Source organism: Oncorhynchus mykiss, chromosome 20 (genome assembly GCF_057628025.1).
Source record: "Oncorhynchus mykiss isolate SJ-2025 chromosome 20, ASM5762802v1, whole genome shotgun sequence".
In the NCBI taxonomy this organism is placed as follows: domain Eukaryota; kingdom Metazoa; phylum Chordata; class Actinopteri; order Salmoniformes; family Salmonidae; genus Oncorhynchus; species Oncorhynchus mykiss.
This window is the reverse complement of record NC_143041.1, coordinates 44,825,362-44,839,101: the sequence shown is the minus strand read 5'-3', so window position 1 is coordinate 44,839,101 and position 13,740 is coordinate 44,825,362.

Sequence of the window (13,740 nt, the reverse complement as noted above, 5' to 3'; positions counted from 1 at the left end):
GAACCATAGTAAAACATTCTCAGAACCTCCCTGGAACCATAGTAAAACATTCTCAGAACCATACTAAAACATTCTCAGTACCTCCCTGGAACCATAGTAAAACATTCTCAGAACCTCCCTGGAACCATAGTAAAACATTCTCAGAACCTCCCTGGAACCATAGTAAAACATTCTCAGAACCTCTCTGGGACCATAGTAAAACATTCTCAGAACCTCCCTGGAACCATAGTAAAACATTCTCAGAACCTCCCTGGAACCATAGTAAAACATTCTCAGAACCATACTAAAACATTCTCAGTACCTCCCTGGAACCATAGTAAAACATTCTCAGAACCTCCCTGGAACCATAGTAAAACATTCTCAGAACCTCCCTGGAACCATAGTAAAACATTCTCAGAACCTCTCTGGGACCATAGTAAAACATTCTCAGAACCTCCCTGGAACCATAGTAAAACATTCTCAGAACCTCCCTGGAACCATAGTAAAACATTCTCAGAACCATAGTAAAACATTCTCAGAACCTCTCTGGAACCATAGTAAAACATTCTCAGAACCTCTCTGGAACCATAGTAAAACATTCTCAGAGCCTCCCTGGAACCATAGTAAAACATTCTCAGAACCTCCCTGGAACCATAGTAAAACATTCTCAGAACTATAGTAAAACATTCTCAGAACCTCCCTGGAACCATAGTAAAACATTCTCAGAACCATAGTAAAACATTCTCAGAACCTCCCTGGAACCATAGTAAAACATTCTCAGAACCATAGTAAAACATTCTCAGAACCTCTCTGGAACCATAGTAAAACATTCTCAGAACCTCTCTGGAACCATAGTAAAACATTCTCAGAACCTCCCTGGAACCATAGTAAAACATTCTCAGAACCTCCCTGGAACCATAGTAAAACATTCTCAGAACCTCCCTGGAACCATAGTAAAACATTCTCAGAACCATAGTAAAACATTCTCAGAACCTCTCTGGAACCATAGTAAAACATTCTCAGAACCTCTCTGGGACCATAGTAAAACATTCTCAGAACCTCCCTGGAACCAGAGTAAAACATTCTCAGAACCATAGTAAAACATTCTCAGAACCTCTCTGGAACCATAGTAAAACATTCTCAGAACCTCCCTGGAACCATAGTAAAACATTCTCAGAACCTCTCTGGGACCATAGTAAAACATTCTCAGAACCTCCCTGGAACCAGAGTAAAACATTCTCAGAACCATAGTAAAACATTCTCAGAACCTCTCTGGGACCATAGTAAAACATTCTCAGAACCTCCCTGGAACCAGAGTAAAACATTCTCAGAACCATAGTAAAACATTCTCAGAACCTCTCTGGAACCATAGTAAAACATTCTCAGAACCTCCCAGCAACCTAAAAATGTACGTTCCAAGAACAGGCGAAATGTTCACTTCGGCTCTCATATTTTACCAGTCAGGAAAAGTATGGCTTAGTTGCCAAAAAACGGACGTTCCCACAACTTCCAAGAAACCGAATGTGCTAGCTGGGGAGTGAGCGTCTCCTAATGAAGCACAACCTTGTGTGTGGAGGCCTACACTAACTAGTGAAAGGGAAGGAGAATACAGAGAGGAGACTAACTAACATCATTACTGGATGTGCTACTTCTGTGTGGATTCTCCATATGTATTCAGGCCAGGCCTATACTCCCATCTGTCTGTTAGCCAGTGCATGTTCCCTGGGGCTGGTTGTGTCGGGATAACCAGAGGGACTGTAACAGTCTGTCCCCAGGGGAGCTGAGAAATAGCCGGTAAACCAGCACCGAGAGACAAAAATCATATCACCCATGAATTTACATAAAGTCTTCAAATGGCAGCCTCGTCCCTTTGTAGTGCACTACCTTTGACAGGGGTCCATAGTGAGCTATATAGGGAATAGGGTGCCATTTTCTACTTGGGGACCAGCGCTGTGGAGGATTAGAGTTGGGTTCTGCCAGATCATTTAGCAGTTAAACACACTCCCAGGAGAGGCTCTTCATGTTGGACAAATTGCCCCAGCGCCTTGTCGGCGGGTAGATATCGGTGGGGCGGAGGGTAAGTACCAGGGGAGCTCTTTCTGAGGAGAGGAGCTGTTAACAGGCCCGCAGAGAGAGAGAGAGAGAGAGAGACAGAGAGAGCGAGAGAGACAGCGAGAGAGACAGCGAGAGAGAGAGCGAGAGAGAGAGAGAGCGAGAGAGACAGCGAGAGAGAGAGCGACAGCGAGAGAGAGAGCAACAGCGAGAGAGAGAGCAACAGCGAGAGAGAGAGCAACAGCGAGAGAGAGAGACAGCGAGAGAGCGAGACAGCGAGAGAGAGGCAGAGGGATAGACACTGCTTCCTGTCTGCTCCCTCCACTCAGAGAAGAGGGACTAAAGGCCTAATCAAACATCCAAAATGGCACCCAGAGCGCTATCAGTACCATTGACATGGAAATAGAGCAGAGCTGGAGCTAGGCCCTAGACAATGGGGATAATGACAGAGGTAAATGGAGCTAGGCCCTAGACACTGGGGATAATGACAGAGGTAAATGGAGCTAGGCCCTAGGCACTGGGGATAATGACAGAGGTAAATGGGGCTAGGCCCTAGACACTGGGGATAATGACATGGGTAAATGGAGCTAGGCCCTAGACACTGGGGATAATGACAGAGGTAAATGGAGCTAGGCCCTAGACACTGGGGATAATGACTGAGGTAAATGGGGCTAGGCCCTAGACACTGGGGATAATGACAAGGGTAAATGGGGCTAGGCCCTAGACACTGGGGATAATGACAGAGGTAAATGGGGCTAGACCCTAGACACTGGGGATAATGACAGAGGTAAATGGGGCTAGACCCTAGACACTGGGGATAATGACAGAGGTAAATGGGGCTAGACCCTAGACACTGGGGATAATGACAGAGGTAAATGGGGCTAGACCCTAGACACTGGGGATAATGACAGAGGTAAATGGGGCTAGACCCTAGACACTGGGGATAATGACAGAGGTAAATGGAGCTAGACCCTAGACACTGGGGATAATGACAGAGGTAAATGGGGCTAGACCCTAGACACTGGGGATAATGACAGAGGTAAATGGGGCTAGACCCTAGACACTGGGGATAATGACACAGAGACACACACACGCACACACGCACACACAGAGAGACACACACAGAGAGACATACACACACATTACATGGATGGCAAGAAGATACCATATACCATATGACAGGCTCAGACACAGGTCTGAGAACAGTTTTATACCATATGGCTGGGCAGGGACAAATAAAGCTTTCCACTATCATGCAGCGTAGCCCCTTCACACACACAGAACTGGTCTGAGAACAGTTTTATACAGCTAACTCTATTTCATCTGTAATGTATATGGTCTGGTTCACATGATATAGGTGCAGGACAACCGACTGTTGTTGGAAATCCCAGAGCTGGGGGAACTTGGTGGGAGGAAACCTGTCTCTTCTAGAGAGACTAACAACTTACAAAGAATCAATTTACTGAAACAAGAGCAACACACTGAGCTCAGGTGTTAGGAACAGCAGGCTCACACTGAAGGCTCTGATAGGTCTATACTTCTAGCCACCTTGCTTCACTGAGTCTCATTGGGGGTTGAGTCTTATTAGTTATATTATATTTCCATCAGTCTCATCAATTGTCATTTGGGTTTCAAAATGTTCTTCATGAGTAGGTGATCCAACACTTCCTCTTGGCCCAAAAGCCGTTATTATCCATCATCCTCATAGGAAAGCAATCAGCACAAACCCCATCTGGATACAGTCAGTAGCAGCAACTGTACAATTAGCTTTTGTCATGAGCAAACTAGCAATTATTCATCTTCCTGTGCAATTCACAACAGTGTTACCACGATGACGCAACTACCTACACAGTAACACAACTTCTGCTGCTTGATAAATGGAGCTCTGTGTGTGTGTGTGTGTGTGTGTGTGTGTGTGTGTGTGTTTTGTTTCACAGAAGGGCCGTCTTAAATAGGAGAGGCTTTTGCTGTACCCATAGGGTGTGTGTGTGCTTGTGTACGTATGTGTGTGTGTGTGTTGCTAAGGAGAGAGCAACACAGTGACTCTTCATCCCAATATCCAACAGGTCACACTGAGTGACAGAGTGACTCTTCATCAGGTCACACTGAGTGACAGGTATGTACAACACAGTGCCGCCCCAAACACAAACGGGCAGACAATTAACCCTGTGCTTACATCTTCAGAAAACAGATTTTATCTGAGAGAAATGTCATAGATAAAGGTTGTAAACTGGCACGAGGACAATTCAGACTTCTCTCTGGCCGGGCCCAGGTTGAATTTGGCATCTCCTCTCCTCTCCTCTCTATGGATGTATCATTATGCTAATGCACCAGCCTCAGTCCCTCCCTCCCTCCGTCCCTCCGTCCGTCCGTCCGTCCCTCCCTTCGTCCGTCCCTCCCTCCGTCCCTCCCTCCGTCCCTCTCTCCGTCCCTCCGTCCGTCCCTCCGTCCCTCTGTCCCTCTATCCGTCCATCCATTATTGTTTACAAAAACAATAACCTCAAGGAAAATTTGAATAAATGTTTCTATTTTCAGTCTGCTGATACCTAGAGCAGCGCTTACTGCTTCTAATCCCCAGACATCACAGAGCCACTGGGGCTTCAAAGTGATGGCAGACATGGTAGCAGTCATATAAACACTCTCTCACACACACACACACACACGCACACACTCTCTCAAGTCTCTACTGGGTAGCTCCAGCCAGTCAGTGAGATTCAACAGATGGTCTAACTGAAGGCTGCTCTGCTCCGTCACTGGGGAGGCCTGGGGGTTCAGTGGTCCAATGGAGCCAGTGAAATCTGTCACAAACCACAGTGGCAAATGTCTCGCAGTTCCGACAAATGCTAATTCAACTCATGTGAGGTCAACAACAAACTAAAAAAAAACGAGGGGTGGAGGGAGGGTGGTCGGCGGGTTTGGAGGGGACTCTGAATGTATTCCAATTTAGAAATGGCACTGTGTGACAAAACCATCCTTCTAAAAAGGGCATTGAAATTTCTCTGGCCCGAGGACAGACAGACACAAATGAGCAGGACTCTGAGCAGGATGTGGTGGTGGTGTGACATTCTGGGTGCCGTTGTGACGTTTTCTTCAGAAACGAACCCCCCCGACACATTCCATCAGAAGGCCTGAATAAAACCCTGCTCTGTTGCCTCACACTGGGTCCATAGCTCAAAGAGACAACAATAACAATATTCCATTGCGATTACATTCACAACTGCAATTAGCTAACTTAGCTTAACTTTTTAGATAAAACAAGATACAAAAACAACAACATTGAAAATGGAGTGATAAATCGTAATTCTGGACTCTACACTCTACACAGTAACTTTCTGACTGCAATTGGCCAGTAAATTACGGTAATTTATTTTACAGTACAGCTACTGTAATCCATTTTACAGGTAGTAAAAATGTTGACTGAAATCGAATTTATAGTACCAAGTCAAGCAGGCACTCTTGTCCTTAGCAACGTACAACCAATGTTTGTTTAAAAAATAAAAAATAAACACACCTTTCTGTATCCGTTACTGTGCTTGTTGTTGTTGTTGTTGTTGTTGTTGTTGGAGGATACACTCGTCTTCAAAATAAGTGTAATAACAAGATGTATCTCTGACTATTCTCTTTTACTGTAGTTACAAAAGTATTGGAGAAAGCAGGTTGGCTGCCAGGAATTTTTATTTTACTGTGTATTAATGAATATCTTGGGTTTTATATCACTTGCACATTTAGAGGCAAAGCTCTTCCAAACTGGCCGTAAACTACAGAACAGAACAGAAGGTTACATATTAAACCGTTAAAAGGTTTGAAACTGCCACTCTCATCTGTTCTCTTCATACATTTAATTAATTTGGGAACTTCATCCAAATATCACTTAAATTGGAATCGCACTCCCACTAACGGGTGCAACCAATATAGTCACTTACAAGGCACGCCTTACAATACGTTAATGAGCCAGTGATTCATTCCCCTCCCACAATACTTTCCCACAATGCATTTTCAGTATGCTGCATTAAATATACAGCAAAACACGACTTTACTGTTGAATTGTATTGAAAAACTATTCAGTAACTGCAAATAGTGAATATGTCATTATAAATTACAGAGTATCAACTGATATTAGGGGTGGCAGGGTAGCCTATTGGTTAGAGACAGGTAGCCTAGTGGTTAGAGGCAGGTAGCCTAGTGGTTAGAGACAGGTAGCCTAGTGGTTAGAGGCAGGTAGCCTAGTGGTTAGAGACAGGTAGCCTAGTGGTAGCTAGTGGTTGTGTCACAAATCAATGTTGGCGAATGTGTCCACTCGGGTCTTGACACGTTCCCTCTAGCCAACAGCTCACAGATACAGTGTGGAAAGCCTACAGCCTCACAGATACAGTGTGGAAAGCCAGCAGCTCACAGATACAGTGTGGAAAGCCTACAGCCTCACAGATACAGTGTGGAAAGCCTACAGCCTCACAGATACAGTGTGGAAAGCCTACAGCCTCACAGATACAGTGTGGAAAGCCTACAGCCTCACAGATACAGTGTGGAAAGCCTACAGCCTCACAGATGCAGTGTGGAAAGCCTACAGCCTCACAGATGCAGTGTGGAAAGCCTACAGCCTCACAGATGCAGTGTGGAAAGCCTACAGCCTCACAGATGCAGTGTGGAAAGCCTACAGCCTCACAGATACAGTGTGGAAAGCCTACAGCCTCACAGATGCAGTGTGGAAAGCCTACAGCCTCACACAATGAATTTATTATGGACAAAATAGCTAGATTATTTTAATTTGGTGGTATTTCTCAATGGCACTGCCCATGCTAAAACAGGCTTTGGGGCAGTAGAGTTGGTGAGATTTCTCAATGGCTCTGCCCATGCTAAAACAGGCTTTGGGGCAGTAGAGTTGGTGAGATTTCTCAATGGCTCTGCCCATGCTAAAACAGGCTTTGGGGCAGTAGAGTTGGTGAGATTTCTCAATGGCTCTGCCCATGCTAAAACAGGCTTTGGGGCAGTAGAGTTGGTGAGATTTCTCAATGGCTCTGCCCATGCTAAAACAGGCTTTGGGGCAGTAGAGTTGGTGAGATTTCTCAATGGCGCTGCCCATGCTAAAACAGGCTTTTGGGGCAGTAGAGTTGGTGAGATTTCTCAATGGCACTGCCCATGCTAAAACAGGCTTTTGGGGGCGGTAGAGGTGTCTAAGTCTATGGCATTACATTACAATGAGACGACATTATTAAACAGGCTAAACAGATGGAAAACTGACAACTTTGTTTATAACTAAATTAGGGAATAAACAAAGTGTGTTTAGATTCAGGACACAGATAAGGATGAATGAGACCAGACAGAAAAACCAGACCACAGAGTAGGTATTAGAATTGAGAGCATCGCCAATGAATATCTCCATGACTAAGGCCCAGTGGTGGAAAAAGTACCCAATTCGTCATACTTGAGTAAAAGTAAAGATACCTTAATAGAAAATGACTCAAGTAAGAGTGAAAGTCACCCAGTAAAATACTAATTGAGTAAAAGTCAAAAATTATTTGGTTTTAAAAATACTAAAACAAACTTAAGTATCAAAAGCAAAAGTATAAACAATTTCAAATGACTTATAGGGTAGCCTAGTGGTTAGAGCGTTGGACTAGTAACCGGAAGGTTGTGAGTTCAAACCCCCGAGCTGACAAGGTACAAATCTGTCATTCTGCCCCTGAACAGGCAGTTAACCCACTGTTCCCAGGCCGTCATTGAAAATAAGAATTTGTTCTTAACTGACTTGCCTAGTTAAATAAAGGTAAAATAAATAAAAAATTAAACAAAGCAGACGGCCACGTTCTAGTTTTTAAAGACGTATTTACAGATAGCTCGGGTCACACTCCAACACTCTAACACTCTAACACTCTAACACAATTTACAAACGAAGCATGTGATTGTTGAGTCCGCCAGATCAGAGGCAGTAGGGGTGACCAGGGATGTTCTCTGTTTAGGGAGTCCTCCAGATCAGAGGCAATAGGGGTGACCAGGGATGTTCTCTGTTTAGGGAGTCCTCCAGATCAGAGGCAGTAGGGGTGACCAGGGATGTTCTCTGTTTAGGGAGTCCTCCAGATCAGAGGCAATAGGGGTGACCAGGGATGTTCTCTGTTTAGGGAGTCCTCCAGATCAGAGGCAGTAGGGGTGACCAGGGATGTTCTCTGTTTAGTGAGTCCTCCAGATCAGAGGCAGTAGGGATGACCAGGGATGTTCTCTGTTTAGTGAGTCTGCCAGATCAGAGGCAGTAGAGACGACCAGGGATGTTCTCTGTTTAGTGAGTCCTCCAGATCAGAGGCAGTATGGATGACCAGGGATGTTCTCTGTTTAGTGAGTCCTCCAGATCAGAGGCAGTAGGGATGGACCAGGGATGTTCTCTGTTTAGTGAGTCCTCCAGATCAGAGGCAGAACGGGTGACCAGGCATGTTCTCTGTTTAGTGAGTCCTCCAGATCAGAGGCAGTAGGGATGACCAGGGATGTTCTCTGTTTAGTGAGTCCTCCAGATCAGAGGCAGTAGGGATGACCAGGGATGTTCTCTGTTTAGGGAGTCCTCCAGATCAAAGGCAGTAGGGACGACCAGGGATGTTCTCTGTTTAGTGAGTCCTCCAGATCAGAGGCAGTAGGGATGTCCTCTGTTTAGTGAGTCCTCCAGATCAGAGGCAGTAGGGACGACCAGGGATGTTCTCTGTTTAGTGAGTCCTCCAGATCAGAGGCAGAACGGGTGACCAGGGATGTTCTCTGTTTAGTGAGTCCTCCAGATCAGAGGCAGTAGGGATGACCAGGGATGTTCTCTGTTTAGTTAGTCCTCCAGATCAGAGGCAGGTAAAAAGTACATCATTTTCTTTAGGAATGTTGAGAAATAAATGTAAAAGTAGTCAAATATAAACAGTAAAGTAAAGTACAGATACCCCCCCCAAAAAACAACTTAAGTATTTTAGCATTTTTTTTATTTAAGTACTTTACATCACTGCTATGCTAAGAGTGAGCGTATGCTAAGTCATGTTGTCCTGGAGAGATTTACATAGTAAATCAAAATGCCAGGGTAAGACTACACTAAAACACAGCCCTTATTTTAAGTGTTTCTAAAATCCTCTACTGGAAAGATGAATTGTGGAAAAACAATTGGAAACATTTCCCTGTTTGACAGCTAGGTTTCATGGGTATTATGACTCATACTGTGGTACTCTACTTGCACACTATCCGTTTACAGATTCGTGTTTAACAATAAGACGTAATTGTTTTCTATTCCAATCATTTTGTTGCATTTTTAAGAATGCTTATGGTGTTGTAGCGATTTTTCCACACGTTGAAAATGCTTATTTTGTTGCTATGGTCCACGGCAGTTGTCGCATAGACTGTGGTTTGTCGCCCTCCTGTGATGGCAGGTCAGCTGCTTTGACTACAGGGACCATTCTTGTACTCCGGAAGGGTACAAGGGTACTCAGCGTTATTCCACTGGCTGTCTGAAAAGTGCTCAAGGTGAGGAAAAGTGTCATTCAGAACAGAAGCACCTTTCTCTGTGTTTTCAATGACAGACTCCACTTTTGCCTTATCTACCAGAGGACAGACTCTCCCCTCTCATCTATATGAACCCCTTTTAGGACCTGTAGAAGTATTTGTAATACATTACCCCCCCTCCAAAATGGCTTTAGAACTCATGAACGAGCCGGTGGCGAAGAAATAAACCATAATTGTAATCTTTCCCAAGCACATTGTGGGAGCTTGGAGCAAACATCAACATTTGGTTATGATTTATTTTTCCTTCTCATCCTTTTGTGTTTGATACATAGAGCACTATACAGTTTAAGAAATGGGGTGCCTTGTTCTACCCTTCAGACTAGGAGCGAAGAGGAGAACGGAGGAAAGAGGAGAACGGAGGAAAGAGGAGAACGGAGGAAAGAGGAGAACGGAGGAGAGAGGAGAACGGAGGAGAGAGAGGAGAACGGAGGAGAGAGAGGAGAACGGAGGAGAGAGAGGAGAACGGAGGAGAGAGGAGAACGGAGGAGAGAGAGGAGAACGGAGGAGAGAGAGGAGAACGGAGGAAAGAGGAGAGAGAGCAGAAGGGGAGGAGAAGAGCAGGAGGAAGTAGAAAGAGGAGAAAGGAGAAAAGGAGGAGGATAAGAGCAGAAGGGGAGGAGGAAGTAGAAAGGATAAAGGGAGAATGAGGAAGGGAGGAGAAGAGCAGAAGGGGAGGTGGAAGGAGAAAGGAGAAAGGGAGGAGAAGAGCAGAAGGGGAGGTGGAAGGAGAAAGAGGAGAAAGGGAGGAGGAAGGGAGGAGAAGAGCAGAAGGGGAGAAGGAAGGAGAAGAGCAGAAGGGGAGAAGGAAGGAGAAAGAGGAGAAAGGGAGAAGGAGGAAGGGAGGAGAACGGATGAGAAAGAGAAAAGGGAGGAGAAGGAAGAGTAGAACCGAGGAGAGAGCGGAGAGGACGAATGAGAAAGGAGGAGGAAGAGAAGAAAGGAGGACTGATTGCACTCTGCTGCTGGGCATGACATTTAGCAGACATGAGGGGACCAGTCAGTCCTGACCTCAGACTGTGAGAGTTTGGAGTGTGAGCATGTGTACTTAATCAGTCTGTCTGTCAGCTTTTCCGCTTCTCATCGACTTTGACCTCAAAATCCTCTCAGCGATGGAACATGATGATCAACTGTTAAACCAGCATCTTCATCAGTTTGAGTAAAAAACTCCTATCCATCAGTGCAGTGTTAACTGGGAAGACCAGGGAAACTCACTGGGTATAGGATGGCTTCAACACGATGGCTTCAACACGAGTTATAGGATCAAATCAAAGTTTATTTGCCACGTGCGCCAAATACAAACAGGTGTAGACCTTACAGTGAAGTGCTTACTTACAGGCCAACAAAAATAAGGTATTAGGTGAACAATAGGTAGGTAAAGAAATAAAACGGTAAAAAGACAGGCTATAAAAGTAGCGAGTATACATACAGACACCGGCTAGTCAGGCTGATTGAGGTAGTATGTGCATGAATGTATAGTTATAGTGACTATGCATATATGATAAACAGAGATTAGCACCAGCGTAAAATAGGGGTTGGGGATGGGGGGGTTACACAATGCAAATAGTCTGGGTAGCCATTTGATTACCTGTTCAGGAGTTATATGGCTTGGAGGTAAAAACTGTTGAGAGGCCTTCTTGTCCTAGACTTGGTACTGCTTGCCATGCGGTAGTAGAGAGAACAGTCTATGACTGGGGTGGCTGGGGTCTTCGACAATTTTTTAAGGCCTTCCTCTGACACCGCCTGGTATAGAGGTCCTGGATGGCAGGCAGTTTAGCCCCAGTGATGTATTGGGCCGTACGCACTACCCTCTGTACTGCCTTGCGGTCAAAGGCCGAGCAATCGCCGCACCAGGCAGTGATGCAACCGGTCAGGATGCTCTGGATGTTGCAGCTGTAGAACCTTTTGAGGATCTCAGGACCCATGCCAAATCTTTCACCACCTGGGAGCAGCCCGTCGGGAAGTCCAGGATCCAGTTGTAGAGGGAGGTGTTTAGTCCCAGGATCCTTAGCTTAGTGATGAGCTTTGAGGGTACTTTGGTGTCCAAAAACTGAGTTGTAGTCAATGAAAAGCATTCTCACAAGTGTTCCTTTTGTCCAGGTGGGAAAGGGCAGTGTGGAGTGCAATAGAGATTGCATCATCTGTGGATCTGTTTGGGCGGTATGCAAATTGGAGTGGGTCTAGGGTTTCGGGGATGATGGTGTTGATGTGAGCCATTACCAGCCTTTTCAAAACACTTCATGGCTACAGACATGAGTACTACGGGTCTGTAGTCATTTAGGCAGGGTGCCTTCATGTTCTTGGGCATAGGGACTATGGTGGTCTGCTTGAAACATGTTGATATTACACTGTCAGGGACATGTTGAAAATGTCAGTGAAGAGTTAGTTAGTCAGCACGTGCCCGGAGCACACATCCTGGTAATCGGTCTGGCCCCGCAGCCTTGTGTATGTTGACCTGTTTAAAGGTCTTACTCACGTCGGCTACGGAGAGCGTGATCAGTCATCCGGAACAGCTGATGGTCTCATGCATGCCTCAGTGTTGCTTGCCTCGATGCAGGTATAGTAGTGATTTAGCTCGTTTGGTAGGCTTGTGTCACTGGGCAACTCGCAGCTGTGCTTCCCTTTGTAGTCTAATAGTTTGCGAGCCCTGCCACATAAGACGAGCGTCGGAGCTGGTGTAGTATGATTCAATCTTAGCCCTGTATTGATGCTTTGCTTGTTTGATGGTTTGTCGGAGAGCAAAGCAGGATTTCTTATAAGCTTCCGGGTCCCGCATCTGGAAAGCTCTACCCTTTAGCTCAGTGCGACTGTTTCCTGTAATCCATGGCTTCTGGTTGGGCTATGTACAGTCACTGTGGGGACAATGTCCTTGATGCACTTATTGATAAAGTCAGTGACTGATGTGGTGCATTCCTCAATGCCATTGGAAGAATCCTGGAACATATTCCAGTCTGTGCTAACAAAGCATTCCTGTAGTTTAGCATCTGCTTTATCTGACCACTTTTTTTATTGACTGAGTCACCGGTGCTTCCGGTTTTAATTTTTACTTGTAAGCAGGAATCAGGATGGAATTATGGTCGGATTTACCAAATGGAGGGAGAGCTTTGTACCAGTCTCTGTGTGTGGAGTAAAGGTGATCGAGAATTTATTTCCCTCTGGTTGCACATTTAACATGTTGATAGAGATTTGGTCAAACTGATTTAATTTTCCCTGCATCCAAAGTCTCCGGCCACTAGGAGCGCCGCCTCTGGGTGAGCGGTTTCCTGTTTGCTAATTTCCTGGGATGGGATCAATAGGAGGTAAAGGATGGGTTCAATATGAGTTCGATGTTCACCTGGACCTTGTGTCTTCCGCATTTAACCCAACCCCTCTGAATCAGGGGGTGTGGTGTTGAGCCGAGAGGGGAAGGGGGTGTGGTGTTGAGCTGAGAGTATAATACAGATTTAACCTAGTTCCTTCCGACTGGAGAGGCTGGGTCGTAAGGGACAAGGAGGCTACTGACAGAGTTACCACATAGGCTGCCCAATTCTGATCTTTAACCAGAGAGACAGATACAGAGAGTGAGCGGGAGAAAGAGAAACAGAAGAATCAGAAAGAATGAGCAGATGAAGCTACATTCTTTAGCTTCAACCCTTCACAGAAGATAGTCTCCTATAAACGATTGACTGACAAACTAAAAAGAGAAGTTGTATAACTTTTAATGCTTGACAAACCTAAACGAAAACACATCTTTTCCACCTGCAGCATTGTAAACATGACCATTTTAAACACCTGTATTTTTAACACACGAGTGTCTGAAACTACCAAGTAATTCAAATATTCCACAAATATAATTAATTAGATTGCACAATATTATTTGGCATAAAGTAATAAAAAAAAAAATTGTTTATTGTCCATAAAACACAAACGTTTTAAATATTTGAGGTATAACAACGTGTCTTTTGTGTGGTCAAAAGTGCATATATGCTTAAAAAAAGACATCCTGCAATTCTCTGTCCCCTTCGCACATCTATCCTTAATAAGATATGGCCTATATTTCTCTCTAATGAAGTGTCCTGGGGTCCCTCTACAATGTGAACTAAAACAGGAACAGTGAATGGAAAAATAAACCCACCACAACATGGAAAACGACAGAAAATAAACTTCAGAAAGACGTGGAAAACGGGATATGAACACTTCATAGAAATCGGTGCATGG